The following is a 16151-nucleotide window of genomic DNA, read 5'->3' as shown; positions in this document are numbered from 1 at the left end:
CGCCCCGCTCAACAGTGGAAGGAGAGAACGGACTCCACAAAGTTGTCTTCTAAACCCCACATGTGACCTGTGGCATGCATGCTCACACACACACACACACACACACACACACACACACACACACACACACACACACACACACACACACACACACACACACACACACACATCACACACACACACATCACTCACACACACACCACTCACACACACACACACACACACATCACACACGCACTCCATTTCACACACCACACACATACACATCACACTCACACACACCACACACACACATCACACACACACACACCATACACATATATCACACACACACACACGCCATACACACATCACACACACACACCATACACATATCACATACACACATACACACATACACACACACATCATACACACATCACACACACACACACCATACACACATCACACACACACACACACACACACATACACACACACACACACACACACACACACACACACACACACACACACACACACACACACACACACACACAAAACCACACAACCACACACACACACACACACAAAACCACATACACACAAAGTAAATTTTTTTTTTTAAAGTTAGCCCAGGACATGGCAACAAAACCGAAAGACTATTACCATGTTGCAGGCACAAAAGACTTAGCATATCTAGGAAGGAGAGCTGGCATTAGTTAGACAAACAAGGATTTTCTCCAAGGACATTTAGATAACCTGAGCTTAATGAGATAATGATAAATGGTGGGCACTTGTTTGCTTTGTTTAAACCGCATAAACTTAACCATGGTAACACCATATCGCATTAATCACAGAGAGATGGAACGAGACAGATATGCCCTGGAGAAAAGTCTGCAGCTAAACTACTACCACCATGATCACCCGCAGGACTGTCATTATTATTATTGCGTCATCACGAGAAGCCTCATACCACCAACACTGGCATCCCCATCTTCAGTTCCACCATCTTCAGCTCCACCATCTTCCTCAGCTTTCCACATTTATTGAACTTTCTTAGTGCCAGGCCTTCCTAACAACCCTACTTGCTACATATTATTATTTTTGCAGGCAAAAACAAAATTAGTTTGGTGAAGTAAAATAACAAGCCCGATTCCCACAGTTACCAGGTGACAAAGCTTCGGTTAATCTGACACCAAGTTCTATACTCTGGAATGCTGTTATTTTTCCATGTCTCTTAAGACGGGGCAGCATGCTAGCCTGGGCTATCCTCAAACACAAATATGGCCTCGGCTTATCTCTGTCTCACAGCTTCTTGCCTCACCCTCCCCAGTGCTGGCATTGTAAACATGTCCCACCACACCCAGCTGTGCAGCACGAAGTACGAGCTTTGAGAGCGAACACCCAGTTGTTGCATCTTAGCATCTCCTGTTTAATAACAGTCCCAAGACCCCCTAGGCACTTGTCCTCTTGGTCTCTAAGCTTGCGTAGCTGTAAGATACAAATAATAACAACAGTCACTGTGTTGCCATAGAGTAAAGTGCCTGACCTATTTATGGTAAGTGCAGAAGATACTTTGTAACTGCATTGTGGCATCTGTTACATGGAATGGAGACTAATCCTACCTGGTACAGAGGCTCACAAAGCCCGAGTTTCCTCTGGAAGAAGGAGGAGACATTGCTACCTCTTTGTTCCCTTTTGGCTTCTCTATGGAACCATGAGGAAAGCCAGTCAGAGGCTACTTGCAAGGAGGATGCTCTAGTGTGTGACCTGCTCAGACACAGGTTAAGCAGTTTCACACAAAAGATCTTCAGGGGTATGTGAGAGAGAGGAGGAGAGCATGAGGAGGAAGAAAAGGAGGTAGAAAGTTTAGGAGTCAGGAATGAGGTTGTGGGAATGATGTCTAGTGTCGTGTCTCTGGGTGATGCCTGCTGTACACAACACATCTCCATCCTCCTAAGCTGGCATCAGTCCCAAGTCACCGGATGTTAAGTGAAGCTCCCAGTTTGCCTGCTTCAGCTGTTTCCTCTGCCCTCTTCTCACATCCTGACCTTGGGGTATGACCTGGTGCCAGGGCTCTTCTGAAGAAATCAGAAAACCTCCTAGGATTTTTTCCTTCTTCAACACGAAGCCAGGTCTACAGGGGAAAACTGAGCACTGCTAAAGAACGGTCTAGCTGTATCTCTTTGCACTGGACAACCTATGTCATGCCTGATAGAGTGACTTTGTGTATGGCAAGGGCTGGCCACACAAATCTTAGGGCAGACCCCCCCCCCATATTACATATTGCAGAGCTAGAGTGGCAGTGAAGGAAAGTTCAACCACAATGTTTGGATAATGGAATTTCAGTTCACCCAGAGGCCGGGTTTCATCATGTACAGTGGGCCTGCCATGCCGAGACCATGAAACTGTCATCACAGTGCTGTAGCTGAAGCTCCGGCTAACACTGTGTCTACTGCCACACACTGGTGGTGAGAGGATAGAGAAGCCTCTAGGCGATAAAAGCTGCACATTTGAAACTCAGCCAGACTGCCTGTGAGCCTCCTTCTTTAGCTGACTTCAGCTGTTTTGTTTGCCCATGGTCGATGAGCATATTGCCTTCGCTGGTTTTTCTGGGTCCTTCTAGGAAATTGTTGAAATGGAAGATAGTTTATCCCCACAATCACCTTGTGTGCAGCTGCTATCCAAAGAGAGACCCGTTTTTAGAATGAATGAGGACACAGACCCCACTCACTAACCCTGGATATCAATGTACTTCTAATCCTTGTTCAAAACAGTGATAAGGACCTAGGCATCAGCTGGATACATGGGCCATATGGTAGATAGTTTTGTCAGCTTGACACAATCTGTAACTACCTGGGAAAAGAATCTCAATGGATTGTTTGGATCACGTTGTTTTATGCCCATAGCTGTGGGTGGTTGCCTTAATTATGTTAACTGGAGTGAAAAGATCTGTCCCATGGGTGGCACCATTCCCTAGACAGGAGTCCTGAACTGTAGAAGGGTAAACCACCTTGGGTGGCACCATTCCCTAGGCAGGGAATCCTGAACTATACAAGGGAGAAGAAAGAGAGCAGAGAAACATGAGTGCTTGTGTTCTCTCTCTGCTCTTGGCTGTAGTTGTGACCGTTCTAAGTTCCTGCTTCCTCACCTTCCCACCATGATGGACTGTAACTGGGAACTGTGATCCAAAATGAACCTTTTCTCCTCTGAGTCATGTTTGTCATAGTGTTTTATTAAAGCAACATAAACAAAATAAAGACAGGCCAACTCAGGTCCTTGAGGGACAGGAGGACCCTCTGTGCTTCCTCTATGCAGGGGTCGTGAACTGTACTTTCTCATGCACTCTTTAGTTGGAGGTGGGCACAAGAAACCAAGTGGGCTGTCTCCATACAATGTAACACATGTTTTTCCTTTTTGGTTTCCTGCAGCATCCCAGATGTCTGAATTTTCTTTAGGGAAGTAATATGAGCATTTCCTGCCTATAGACGAGGGGGGAAAGGTGCAAACTATTTGAATATTTATTTGGTCTGCTGGTTGCTTTCTGGAAGCAGTGTCTGACTCTAACCACTTCAGGATCTGGCAGGGATAGTGCGCAGGTCCAGTGGCCTATGGGGTTAGCTGGGATTCATACAGTAAAGTAGAGGCTTTCCTGTTCATAGTAGGCTATGTCTCCTCATTGCCAGACTTTGCTTCCTGTTCTAAGTAGCTGGACAGCAGAGGGCAGGCAAGAGACATGTTCCCACTGGGGGGATTGGGGGGGGGGGCAGGCTCTCCTTCCAGAAGAACCAAAGCCAGCCCTCAGGCAAGCTCCACAAGAGGCATGGGGAACATGAGAGGCTCTGCTGTCAGCCACCATTCCTGAGTTTCAAGACAATTAGAAAGATGGCAGCTCTGAGGGTTGAGATTCTGTCTCTGGTCCTGAGGATTCCGAGGATGCTAAAATTAAGGATCGTGCAGTCTGCTGGACCACGACCGCAATTGGTCCTGAGGGAAAGCCAAATCCGTATCTCTTCCTGCAGACTGAGTCCAGCGCAACTCAGTGTCTGCAGAGTTCATGCAGGTCTGAGGCTGAGTGGGTCTCAATGAGCTTTAGGAGGAATGAAATTCAGGAAGCCTCTAAAACATACATCTCTCACCTCCCTGAAGGCCATTTTTTGCTACCTCTGGGCCATCAGGAATTACTGGGCCTTTTGAGAGATATCCCTAGTGGTCTTCAGGTCTTGAAATCAGAGGAGGGTTGGGGAAGCTCTGGGGACTCTGAAGAGAATGGACAGTGGGTCTATGCTCAGCATAGCTCCCATAAGATAATTTCCAGGACTCAAGTTTCAGCTTGGCATTCATGGATTCACTAACAAAACGCAGATCACAGAGGAAAAATGTAAGCAGGACTGGACTCCAGTCTGTCTGCCTCCAAAGACTTTCCTCACACAGCTTAGAATATGCATGGTGTCATTTGGTTTAATTAAGCAAGGCAAGCATCTTCTTCCCCGTATGCCTTTCTGGGAGAGGAGCCAGGCTGGGTCTAATAAAGCTGGGTGTTTTCCACATTGTGTCTTCAACTGAGCTGACTTAGGTGGTTTCCATTGTTGTTCAACATTCTCCTAGCAAAATGTCAGTGCCCTTATCAACATGGCCCAATCTGCAATGTCCAGACAGGCATTTCAAAGGACAGTCACCACATCCATGCTAATGGAGGGCAAGCCCTTCTCTGACTTCCTGTGAGAGACTCAGAATGATGAGAATTCACCACAGGGAACGATGGGAGCTTTCTGCCGGCAATGCTAAGTGAGTGCAAGAGAGTAGCACAGAAGGAAGCAGAATGACTAAGACAGGGCAGGCCATGGAAGCCTATGCAGGGGTGGGGGGTGGGGGTGGGGAGTGGGGGGTGTCGAATGAGATCCTGGAGCTGGAGCACAGCGTCATGAGACTCTCTCTTTGCTTCTGCTCCACAGGGTGTACAGCTCTTGTCAGCAGGAGCGCTGGGCACCTTGCCTGCATTTTCTTACCGTAGTCGTCTGTCTATCAGTTTGGGCATGGAGGAGGCCTGTGGATAATGTAAGGGGGCAGATAAGGAGTCAGGATAGGGGTAGGATGCTTCGGCTCTGCCAGGACTCATAAGAGCCTGGCCACAGCTCAGGTTAGCTTCATGGTCTGCCTCCGGTTCATTCTTCTCAGCTTCTCAAAGGTCACTTCTCCACTAGCCCGTGGACAGGGGGGCTACAGTGGAACAGCTGCTACGAAGCAAACCCAAGAAGGACAAAGATGTAGCCGGCAGCTCATCGTGGGTGGAGGGGCAGGTGGTAGGGATACAGTGAGCGATAAAACTGCTGGGGTGGGGATTTAGCTCAGTGGTAGAGCGCTTCCCTAGGAAGCGCAAGGCCCTGGGTTCGGACCCCAGCTCCAAAAAAAAAGAACCAAAAAAAAAAAAAAACAAAACAAAAAAAAAAAAAAAAAACAAACTGCTGGGGCCAAAAGTCTCTCCTGGCTAAGCTAACTGTCAAAGTTGCGCCTAATGTTGGGCTTTGATTTTAGTCCTTGTTAGTTTTCTGTTGCTGTGACGAAACACCCGAGAACATGAACTTAGAGGGAGAGAGAGTTACAGCTCTATTGATTTGGGGAGCATGATGAGGAAGAACATTGAGGTAGGGCCCACGTATGGAGGGAGAGACAGCAGAGGGGCAGGAGAGGAGGAGCCAATAAGGACGGATATACTCAAGGGCATGCTCAAAGTTGCTTTTGCCACATCCTGGAGGTTCTCTCATCTATCACACCCAGTTACAGACAGGGAAACCCTCCTGAGGGCCATCTTTGCCCAGGGTTTCACTGTCCATCTCTAGTACAGGAGATGACTTCACAGATCCTTTCCCTGGTGGGTCTCAAGTTCCTTATTTTTAAAATAACACTTAAGAGACATCAAGGTGGATTTAAATTAGGTCAGTTTGATTGACTGGTCGCCAGAAGAATGTGTTAAATTTTGTTACACTTTGTGTTTTAATCGGTTTTCTTTTTAAAAGAAGAGCTCGAGCAAGCTTGGGCACAGAGCACAGCAATGCAGTGACACCGGGGAGGGGGCTGGAGGGTGGGCAGCAGTGCTGGTTGGCCCTGCCCAGGCCCCCTTCGCCTTCTGCACTGTGCTCAGGGACTAATGGTTTGGCAGGCTGATCCTGTTCCTGCTGCGGGACAGTCACCCTGCTGACTCGGTGACTAACAACTGTTAACCTACAAGAACGATTTGTATATGAGAGTTGTCAACAGTCTGAAAGCTTGTGGGCTACCTTTCCTGTACGTGTGTCCCTGTCTTTCATGTGCCTGGCTGGAAACCAGCCCCATCAAGAGAGAGAACAGGTGCGACTTGCCAGAAGCCAGTGGCTACAGGAAAGGAACTGCTCACCCATAACCGCGCTTATGCCAGCCTGTGGTGTGGCTACCCGCAGTGGAAAGGCCACTGACAGTAAGCACTTCAGAAGAACATGTGTATCCCACGGGAAGGAACTTAGTGCTTCAGCCCCTGCACTTCCGGTAGATAAGGACTTTTTTCCCAGCCACTTTCTAACCCCCAGACTGTTTATGGAGACCATGTCTTATCAATAGCTTCTGAAGCAGTATTTCAACACAATGAACACATTTGCCCTCATTGTTGGTATTCTGTCTAAGCTCCACCCCCACAGCTACCTGGGACCGGCCAGGTATGCTCCGCCCCACAGTTGCCTAGCAACAGTCAGCTGTGCCTGACTATAAAAGGGGCTGCTTGCTCCTTCCTCTCTCTCTTACTCCCCTCTTACCCTCTCTTGCTCTTTGTTCTTCGACGTTCTTGCCCCCTTCCCCCTCCCACCACGTGCCTATGGCTGACTGCCTTTCCTCTCTTCTACTCTTCTGTCATTAAACCCCTCCACGTGGAACCATGTTGTCTGGGTGTGTTCTGTCCAGTCTCGGGCAGAGATTTAAACCCTAACACTCATCAACAAAACACAAATAATTTCCAGTAATCATCCTGTCTAAGAACGAAGCATCATTTACACTTTCTTTCCTACCTACGTCCTTCCTTTAAAATACCATCTAATCGTGATTTTTTTTTTCCTTTTAAATAGACTTCAGATTTCCTCTCTTCAGAGTAAAACTTCCCCTGGGGGATGATTGTTCTCAACTCCACCTAAAGCAACCTAAATGATGAACTGAGCAACAGTTTTTTGAGCTAAAGGACTAGAAAAGACCTTCTTAAATATTCACATATAAAAATTAGTTTTGAAAGTTTTGATTGAGTAACCCCAAGCTTTCACCTAAAACAGATGTGATAAATGGGAGAGTAAAAAACCATGTGGCCTACACAGCAAATGCCTCCACACCACGAGATGCCATGAACAGTAAAACCCAAAACAATTTAAAATCAAACATCAGTAAGAACACTAAAACTGCTGTTTCATAAATGGGTGGAAACCACAAAGGCTTACAACACCATCAAGAAAGGTGCAGACGATGAGACCCAGTGTGTTAGTCACGGGATCTGCAGGCCTTGGGAAGTCTGATGGCAGAGCAAGGCCTCTCTCGCCCTCTCTTGGTGGCTGAGAGTGAGGCAGAGGAAAGGATCACAGGGCAGGCAAAGGGGGCAAAGAGGGCAATGAGAGAGGAGAACAGGGGACAGAAAAGACCGAAGTTCATTACACACTTGTATGAAACAGTCAAGAAATTTTCAAGAATGGAGAAGACCATTACAGCTACATAATTTAAAAAGAGAGAAAGTGGGTTTCCAACTACTAGAAGCCTCCTCGAATACACACATCCATGAGAGGAATTTAAATGGCCTCAGCACATAATTAGAGACACGGTGCAACAAACAAAAGCCCCAGGGCCAGGAATAGGGTGCATGTTGTTGAATTGCTGGCCGAAAGTGTCCCAAACTCTCCCAAACATCACAGGCACTGCCAAGCCTAGTGGTTACTCTCCATAACCTGGAGGTCGGGCCCTGTTACTGAAGACACAACTTCCTTTTGTCGTTGAATATAGAGAACTCGAGCAGGTATCCAACAAAAGCTTCCCCCTACTGACTAGCACTCGTGGTGCTGGAACGTGCTCCATGCATGGCCAGAGGAGAAAAATAATCATCAACATCATCCAGCTATAAACCCTGACGACAGAGACCAGCCTGCAAGATACACTGGTGGAATAGTGGCATAGGAGTTAAAGAAGCAACCAACCATTTTTTAAAAACTGGATTAACATCCACTCCATGAGATGAACCCTTACCTGACATTGCTAAAGAAGCCAAGAATCTTGAGACTACATAGGTGTGACCCAGGGAGTGACACTATGAGAAGATGTGGCCTTGTTGGAGGAACTGTGTCACTGTGGAGTTGGGCTTGGAGACCCTCTTCCTAGCTGCCTGAGGATGCTCAGTCTATTCCTGGTCCTTCAGGTGAAGATGTAGAACTCAGCTCCCCCTGCACCATGCCTGCCTGGATGCTGCCATGCTCCCACCTTGATGATAATGGACTGAACCTCTGAACCTGTAAGCCAGCCCCAATTAAATGATGTCCTTTATAAAATTTGCATTGGTCATGGTGTCCGCTCACAGCAGTAAAGCCCTAAGACAATAGGGAATAGGCCCTAAAGGAAAATCTTTGACTGTTACTCTGCTAAAGAAACATAGCAACAAAAAGAATCCCAGTGACTCACTGCTATGTCTGTAGAGCAGGGCATCACTCAACCCTCGTCACAGAAGCTTCTTATAGAAGTAGATGAGGGTTAGCAAAAAGATCAATGTGCAAAGAATGAGAAACTTTGGAGCATTTGGCCCCGAATGGGATGTCTTCACCAAACTCCTCCCCTCAAGGCTTGGCAAGGATTTATATGCAAGAGGAAGCAGATGGAGTTTAAGTCAGAGGTGATGGATGACTTCAAGGAAACAGTGCGTTGCAGACACAACAGGGCTGATACACATGACATGTGTGAACCCACAGAGACTGGGATAGCACGCAGAGCAATGCACAGGTCCAAACCAGATGAAATCCCAGCACCGAGAAGGGAAAGTGGACACAAAGTCCCACTCCTAGGCAGGAAGCTATTTGCAGTTGATACCTGCTGGGAAAACTGAAATTAGTTTCCTCTAATGGCAGAATGTCATTGAGTAGATCAACCGCACTCCAGTGTGTTTTTACTTTGTATTCATTTGGCTTGGGGTTTATCTTCCTTTTTTTATTTGTATTTTGTAAGTTTGTTCTGATTCTCAGGTTTTGGGTTTTGTTGCTTTCTTTAGTTTTTTGAGCGGGAGTAAGAACATGAAGTAGGGAGGGAGGGAAGGAGGTGGAAGGAGCTGGGGGAGGGGAGGAATATGATCAAAATATACTGTATGAAAAATTTTAATGAAAAAAAGTGAAAGGCAAAGTAAAATGGCTTATTTTCTTCCACCAAATGCCATTTCATTACTCATATATCATCTATAAATGGTAACATCCAAGAGCATTTGACAGCCCTATCAATGAGGAGTTGGTTGACCAATCCATGGTCATTACACTTGGGAATATTACACAGTAAAGAAAATGGAGGGATCTGAATTGTTCCCTGTAAACAGTTTGTTCACAAAATGAGAAGGAGCTTGTTTGTACAACAAAGGAAAACACATTAAAGGCACAGCTCTGGGGCAGGAGAGCTGCTCAGTGGCTAAGAGCGCTGGCTCTTCTTACAGAGGACCAGCATTCACATGGTGGCTCACAACTACCTGTAATTCCAGTTCCAAGGGATACCATACCATATTCTGACCTTGGAGGGCACCACGCACAAATATACACATAAAGTAAGTAAATCTTCAAGAAATTAAAAGCACAGCTCTATACAAGCCAGTGTCCACATATAAAGAGCACTTGCTCATAATGCATCCATGTACACGCATGCATGCGTGAGTGTGAGGAACAGTGAGTGAAGGACGGAGTGGGTGCTAAAGGGCGGAGTCCCAGCAAAAGCACGTGCAGATGTGAACGAGGGCAGAAAGCTAAATATTTTCTGGTTTCATGATGGATGGGTGAACTTAACTTTCTGTGCATTGAAGGACCAAGAACCGTTTGCACTTCAAAAGAATCCAACGTGTGCTACACCTCTGAGGCAATGAGTGTGGAAACTGGGCTTTAATCCCACAGACCATTCGTGAAATAGGAATTAGACATGATTAGTCACACTGATCCAACTTAGGAAAGTTATTTTTCAAAATTTGTTCTAGGGGAAGGGTTTGATAACCTGAGTTTTTCTTTTTCTTCTATTTAAAACCATGTCAGATTCCATTACGTTGTTTGACATTGTATATTACATTACAATATTATATTATGTTATTGTTATTGTATTGCTATACGTAAAATCCAGGTTTTAAAAACAAAGACGTGTGTCTGGAGAGATGGCTCAACCGTCAAGAGTACTGATGGTTCTTCTAAGGGCCTAGGTTTAAGTCCCAGCACCCACATGGTGGCTGACAGCCATCTGTTCTGGAGAATCTGAGGGCCACAGGTACACATGCGTACAAAACACTCATACACATAAAGCAAAATAAAATTTTAAGTAAAAGGTATAGCTCTAGACTTTCCCCCTATTATTGTTTTTTTTTTTTGCCATTAAAACTGATTTTTAAAATATTTTAAACCAATTGTGGTGGCACATGCAAGAAGGATATGCCTTAGAGGAGGATCACAGCTTTGAGGTCAACCTGAACTACACCTTCAGACTGGCGGGGTGACTCTGCGGGTCAAGGTGCTTGCTGCCAAGTCTGAGGACTTGAGTTTGATCCCTAGTGTGTACCTGGTGAAAGGAGAGGACCAATTTCTACAGCTGTCCTCTAATCCACCACACTAACACACCAGTATGTCACACACACACACGCACACAATATAAAAATATACTTCCAAATTATTTTTTGTTTGTTTGTTTGTTTTTTCTTTTTTCTTTTTTTTGGAGCTGGGGACCGAACCCAGGGCCTTGCGCTTGCTAGGCAAGTGCTCTACCGCTGAGCTAAATCCCCAACCCCCCAAATTATTTTTAAATCTCAAGGACATCGGGGGGGGGGGGGGGCTGAATGCTAACACATACGACATGTCACTCAGGTAAAGAGATACACAGGAAAACAGAGGTGCATTTTGTCTGAGGGGTGCTCCCCTCCTGGAAGGGGTGGAACACAACTAGATCATTGTGAGGTGTAAGGAAGCACTCATGAGAAACACATTAAAAACCCTTAGCTTTGAAAAACAAAGTGCAAGTAAAAATGTATAAAACCACTTCCACCCCAACAAATGACAGGACAATGCCATCTATTTCATAGCACTTTTAAAATAATTTTATGCACACACATTTATTTGGATATCACAATTGTATACCATGAGAATGTTTATTTTACAGTTGATCTTTAATTCTTTTACCTCTGTTTTCTTCTAGTGTCTTTTTCTAGACCTTTAAAACAAAAATTGCCAGAAGTTAAAAGAGAGAAACACATTCTTCCTGCTGAGTAATATCACATTTAAAGGTTATGTAACTTGTCTACCCAGAATTGAAGCTGCTGGGAGGGTCACACTTAGTAGTGGGTCCCAAGATAGCCCTGAGGTCTAAATAGGAAAATAGCCTATATAAACTGTAGCAAAACTCTCATCTCAAAATAAAACACTCTGGAATTTATAGTTACATCCATATTCAACAGCATTTGGACATCCAGAAACTGACAGGAGGTTTTAGAAATGACAAAGAACGTCGCTTCACATTAGAAAACAGAGCTCGAGCCAGGAGGAGGAGCCCCAACCCTGGCGGTGCCGGTCTGCTTCTGTTCCCCACTTGCTGGAGACCCTCACACCCAGCAAATGCTGGGCATGGCTCTCCTGCCGTTTACCTTCCAGAACTATATTGGAACCAAGAAGGTTCCAATCATAGTAGACTTAGCTGTCACTGAATGGAGCTCTGGGTTCTAACTCCACAGCAGGCTCCAGGATCGGGGCGGTGGGATGGGAAGATGGGACCTCTCTGGGCGTGTAATGTCCACTCACACTCTCCATCCAGTACGCTCAGAGTTAGGCCATTCTGAACCAGTTTCTAGAATTTTCTAACCGATGTTGATAGGTGCTTGACTACTCAAAGTCCACTGCTCTATATGAGATGGCCAGCTTGATTTTCCTCCTGTCTTCGTTTCCCTCTAAAACAACAGGAGCCACATCCCTGTCAAGAGAATGCTTTCAAAGCCAGCACTGGTCAGCAGCAGAACTAATACTGAGGCAGACTAGAGATTCCAATGACCCCTTAGAGTGAGATGCTGTCCTAGGGTGAGCCTGTGCCAGGACCCACCGAATCTACCCCCATCCCCAAGCCGTAGGCTGGAGGCTTTCCAGGGGGAATACTCTCAAATCTGGGCCTCCTGCCATGTCACATATCAAAGCCAGAGCTGACACTGATGCAGCCATGCTATTTGCTCTCAGCCACCTGGGTCAGCACCGTCTTCTAGTAGAACAGCCTAGGTTATGAAAACTCCAGCCATACCAGGTTTCACATTGTTTGGGGAATCTGGGTAGACCCTCTGACCCTGCAATCTGTCTAAATCGACACCATCCAAACAGGTTATAGAGATGTTCCCTGGGGTCCCTGTGAGCCACCACAGTTAGTACATCTATAAATACAGTTCTGGTCCTTCAGTTTGCATATTTAAGTGGATGGCACGCAAGGTCCCCATTAATATAACCTAGAGCTGCCAATGTTATGACAGAGGTTTCACCGTTCATTACAGTCAGCTTCAGGCTGGGGCAGAGTGTGAGAACTGTAGGAGTTGCACCTGGCATTCGACAGCAACACCTGAAAAACAGCCGAATCCAGGTAGCATTCCTGATAGCATCATTGCTCCAATAATAATAATAATAATAATAATGATGATAATAATAATAATAATACATTTCTCCCAGTCATTTCCAGCCACTTATCTAAAATGTTCAGAAATAAACATATGAGTCCAAGGGTGAAGAAAAGAGTCTCTGGTTCCAGTTACACCAATGTGCAGAACTGGCAGTGAGTGACTAAGGAGTGACTTTTTCATTCTTCGTGGTTAACTCTACCTTTGCTCTGATGGTCCCAGTTCTTCTCCTTTTGTTATCTATGTGACATTGTTGGTTTTTAAGGATCCATCATGGCCAGGTTCCTTCCTTCATTTTCCACACAGTGACCCAGTTTGAAGGGGCCAAGGACTGGCAGTGCAAACCACAACCTAGGCAGTGACCAACATTGGAGAACAGTTGGGGAGCTGCTGGAATTTCCCAGAGAGTAGAAAGAGGAGGGAGTGTACGGTAATATGCTGTCACTTGAGCAGCATGCGGGATAACTGATGATGCTTCCAGACTCCCGGGGATGGCAGGCTTTCCCTCATTTGGGGACTGAAGCCAGCCCCCTCCCCACAAGCCTCTCTCTCACCTATAACTGCCTTATCTCTGCTCCAGAGACCTGATCCCAGTTGCCAATGGGGAAGGAATGGACAGAGACCACTTGCACACTTTCTCTGAGTCTATAAACCCATTTTCTAGCCAAATCATGAGTCCTCTTTCCTGATGTGCAGGATGAGCCTCCAGAGTCAGGGAAATCCAAAGCTGAGAAGAGACCACCTTGCTGCCCTTGAGGCATCAAGTGTGGCCAGGAGCCTGGTAGGAGCTGGAAGAGTCACAAAGTCCCTCCTGTCACCTGCTGTCTTCCTCTAGCTCAGCAAACACACTGCCCATCAAGGACATGATGGACCAAGTGTGTAGAACTTTCCCCGATCCTTCCTGATGAGCTTTGTGATTTTCTGCAGAATGAGTGTGAACATTTTATTCTTGAAAGCAAGGAGAAAAGACCAGGGGAGCAGGGAACAGCTCTGGGGGTGAGGGGGCAGTTATGGAGGGTTCATCGGGGGACCCAGCTGTCTCTGCTTACCTGGAGGCAACTGTTTACACAAGAGTCACAGCCAGAAAGAAGCAAGTGCCATAGAACTCTGGCTTCATATACACAGCCCTTCCCATAGCCACGGTCCCCATAAATCTCCACGCAGAGACAAGTCCCAAGATCTCACTTAGAAACAGAAGCACGGACACTACCCTCGGAAATATTTCTGTTCAGTTTAATCCTAATTGACTCAAACATCAAAAAGATTTAAAACATACTTCAACTTTAAAGATTTAAAATACACTTTAACTTTTCCCTAACTGTATATATGTATAAATCCCTGAGAAGACACCTGTCAGCTTGGAGTTCACTATTTACAGTTCATAAACACAGTGCAAACCTAGCCCCGAGCCTGCTCCTCTGCCTTCCAGGTCGGGAGAACGGACTGGACCTTCCTTCTGAGAGCAGCGGGCAGAAGTCACAGCCCTGCCCTCCATCTACTCCTGGAGATTTAGAGGTCCCAGCCTGGTAATGCAGAGAGACTACCTCAAGAGCCTTTGTACTTCTGCCTTATTAGACCCCAAGGCATCTGGTGCAAGGATGATCGAACTGGGAAAGGAAGCAAGTGGAAGAAAAGGTGGAGGCAGGGAGCAGATGTGCCAACAAAGTCATGGGGAACTTGCTGGAGACAGCAGAGAAAGGGGCTAGCCAGGGGCTATCCATCACATATGTATCTCTGGGGTTTTCATGTAGTCAGACACCAGGGCCAACGTCATCCTAGTGCCTGGATGGGGGTGGCACACTTCCAAATACTCGGGAAACAAAGACCCCTGTGAGTCCCTTGCTGCAACATCACGGATAGTCACTCATGCTTAATTGGAAATTCTGAGAATGGATCAGGAAAAGGTAAGGATTTGGAGGAATCGAAACTGTACATCTCTAATTGGCCTGCAGCAGGGACCTGGGCTTGGCGGGTTAATATGTCATTTTTAATGCGGCATTAACACAGTGAAAACGGGATGTATGATTGGCGGTGCACTGATGCCAGACACCAAGTCATCCTCTGCAGGAGCTGCCTCAAACTGCCTATTCGTGTGACAACCAGGCAACATACAGACATGGAGCCTTTTATGGAGTTCAAGCTGGGTGCCCAGAAGTGTGTCCTGAAAGGAAATGAGGGTTACCCACAGCCCCCGCTGAGAAGCCTCAGTTTCAATACCAAGGCAGCGGTCACCTTGGTGCTTGGTCCAGTACTGGGGTGCAGCTCCCCTCTGCAGCAGGGAAATGGATGAAAACTGTTTATGTTGTATCTGTGGACAGCCAGTATGCGAAATGTGGCTTGGAAGCACTGTGGCACTGCCTTGGTTCCTAGTGGTGGGGCTTGTGACCAGCTAGGTAGTGCCAGGAGAGACAGGAAAGATAGCCCAAAAGATAAGTGAGATTGGTTGCGGTCCTCACAGCCCCCAAGGAGATGTAGCTAAACCAAAGTCCTAGGTCCCAAGGGCAAACCCAGATTATCAGTAGTTTTAGAGGAGGGTCTGAGGCCCCAGCCTCCCCTTGGTATTTTTCTAGGGTTAAAGAGAAACTTACTAAATTGAGATTTTTTTTTCTTTTTTAAACACTGAATGGTGGCACCAGTTTCAAATCTACCTGGGAGCAGCCTAAGGTCCCGTTTTAGGGCATTTTGGGGAAGGCTGGTGTGAGATAATGTTATTCACTACCTAGTGGTACCAACTAGGAAGAATAAGCTTAAGCCAGTTCGCTTACCCCCTCCTCACCCCAGTGTAAGACAGACCTCAGCAAAGGGCTTCCAAATCAGTCTGTAATATTCTGACTCTATCGCTTCCAAGCCATTTACATTAAATATTCAAACAAAGTGCACGTGTGACAGATACTCTATGGCCCAGTTGGGATTTCCCAGTGCTTTGGAGACAGAAGGGAACTTTCACAGACGTGTTGGCACCCAGGATAAATCCCATCTCTGCCCTGCCAAAGTCCCCACATGTTGGAAGTTCTACAGAGTTGGCGTGGGGATGAGCCTAACACTGGGGCCAGTCATCAAGGGGAACTCTCAGTAGAAAAACACACAAGGGGTTCTCTGGACTTGAATCTGGAGGAGACTATCAGAGTGTAGCCTACTCCAGGAAAACCTTCCCCAAACTACCCTGTCTAGTATCCAGCATGTAGCACCTGTTCCAAAAGTCACCTGTCTGCCCTTCAGCAGTTGACAGCATTCTGAATTCCCTACTCTGTGCACCTTTGACAGTTTTTTTCCTTTTTTTTTGGAGCTGGGGACCGAACCCAGGGCCTTG

The sequence above is a fragment of the Rattus rattus genome, chromosome 3 (assembly GCF_011064425.1).
Source record: "Rattus rattus isolate New Zealand chromosome 3, Rrattus_CSIRO_v1, whole genome shotgun sequence".
Taxonomy (NCBI): Eukaryota; Metazoa; Chordata; class Mammalia; order Rodentia; family Muridae; genus Rattus; species Rattus rattus.
The sequence above is the reverse complement of the archived record's forward strand: the minus strand, read 5'-3'. Positions refer to the sequence as shown.